This window comes from Dipodomys merriami, unplaced genomic scaffold (genome assembly GCF_024711535.1).
Source record: "Dipodomys merriami isolate MVZ:Mamm:240054 unplaced genomic scaffold, mDipMer1.0.p SCAF_1463, whole genome shotgun sequence".
NCBI classification, from domain to species: Eukaryota; Metazoa; Chordata; class Mammalia; order Rodentia; family Heteromyidae; genus Dipodomys; species Dipodomys merriami.
The window spans coordinates 49,540-51,898 of record NW_027202786.1 but is presented as its reverse complement, the minus strand read 5'-3'; positions in this window follow the sequence as shown (position 1 = coordinate 51,898).

The window sequence follows — 2,359 nt, the reverse complement described above, 5'->3', positions numbered from 1 at the left end:
CGTCAGCACCACATAAGCAAAAAGAAAAAAGCCGAATTGGCGCTGTGGCTCAAGTGGTAGAGTTCTAGCCTTGAGCTGAAGAGCTAAGGGTCAGGGCCCAGGCCCAGCGTTCATGCCCCACGACCGGACCCCCCCCAAAAAAAAAGTGTGTCAGCCCTCTGATCTACCCAACAGCCTGTTTCTGCTTTGTAGTGTGCCAATCATACTATAGAATTTTATTATCATTTCCCCGCGACTTGTAATAATTTGTTGTAAGATGCTGTGATGTATACAAAGTCCCAGCCTTCCCTAAAAATGTGTATAAAAATTACTATAACCCTGGGCTCAGGGCCTCTTAACATTACCTGGTGCGTGGAGGACCAAGCTGGAGCTTGCAATAAGAACTCCTTTGCTTTTACATTTGTGAATGTTTCTGATGGTTTTTTGTGTAAGGATTTCTGAATTCAGTTTTACAGCTTATTTCATTTAGCAGTGTCCCCAAGATTCATCCATAATATAGCATCTGTCACAACATAGTTCTTTTTTTTTTTAATTTAATTTTATTTTATTTGTGAACACACTGTACAGAGGAGTTACAATTACATGGGCAGGATAATGGGTACATTTCTTACCAAGCATTGCAGCCTCCTCCTTTGTTTACCCTTTTTAAAGTTGAAGTTATATACCATTGTATGTTTAAACCACATTTATTTTATCTATTCATTTGTTGATGGCCATTTGGATTGCCTCCATGTTTTAGTATTGTAAAAAATGAATATGTGTGTTCAAAGATTTCTTCAAGACCTTGCTTAGATCTTCAGAGTATATGACCAAAAGTGGAGCCATTGTATAATATGACAATTCTCTTTTCTTTCTTTCTATCTTTGTCATGGGCTTGAACTCAGGGCCAGGTCACTGTCTCTGAACTTTTCCTCAAGGCTAGTGTTCTACTACTTTAAACTACAGATCCACTTCCTGTTTTCTACCCAGGCTAGCTTTGAACCTCCATCCTTGGATTTCAGCTTCCTCTCCTGAGTGGTTAGGATTATAGGCATGAATGATCTTGTTTTTAATTGTTTGAAAAGATGCCATACTAGTATGTTCACAAATAAAATAAAATAAATTTAAAAAAAAAAGAAAAGATGCCATTCTATTTCCCATAGAAAGGTTCCAATTTTATCACACTTTTGTCAGTATTGTTACTTTGTTTTTTGTAGTTATACTAATTCATATGAAATGGTCATTCATATTCTTCATTGTTTTGACTTACACTTTCCTGGTGAATAGTGATGTTAAACAACTTCTTCATGTGCTTGTTAACACTTTAATGGTCTTCTCTGGAGAAACATCTGAGTTCTTTGCACATTGTAAAATCAGGTTGTTTGTTGTTGTTGGGAGGATGTTCTTTGTATATTCTTGATGTGAACCACTCATCAAATATATGCTTACAATGGCTTTATCCCATTTTGTGTTGCTTATTTGGACATTGATGATTGCATCCTTTGGTGCATCCTGTTTTGTGTTTTCCTACAGTGACTGACCCTTCTCTGATGTCAGTTTTCAGTATGTCTTCTGGTCCTGTAACTATGAACCATCATATTGATTTGCACACCTGTTTTTGTAACAATGAACTAAAGCTACATAATAATGCTCTGGTTGCCTATCGGCTCCCATTTTTGGATCTCTTTCCCTCGGCTTTTAGTAAAAAGCCTTGGGGGCATATCCACAACTTATTAGGACCTAAACATCCTGTCGAAAGTTGCAGCCATTAAATTTAGTTAGTTCTGATTGAAATATGTGACTTCTAATTTCTAAAATAAGGCAAATAATATGAAAATTGATACAGAATAATTTTTTAATTGCCAGACATAAGGCCTGAACTCTGGGCTTGGGCAATGTCCCTCAGCTCTTCAGCTCAAGGCTAGTGCTCTACCACTTGAGCTACAGTGCCACTTCTGGCCTTTTCTGTGTATGTGGTACTGAGGAATCAAACCCAGGGCCTCATGCATGCAAGGTAAGCACTCTACCCATGAGTTGCTTTGCAATGCTTGATAGGAAATGTATTCATTGCTTTGCTCATGTAACTGTAACCCCTCTGTACAGTATTTTTACAATTAAAAATTTATTTTAAAAAAAGATGAAAATTGAGAGCTTTGTAATGTAGAAGCACACCAAAACTCTAGGTATATATATTTCTTCATATGAGTATTTAGACTTCCATGAAGCTAGAAATTTAAACTACTTGCAAGTTAATAATGAACTTGTCACATTTTCATGGATGCTAGACAATTTGTGATACTCTTGGGTCAGAGACAAAAGGCACTTAATTTTTACAGCAATAGTGAAAGTTAGTGATGTGTATGTGTGTATTTATATATTT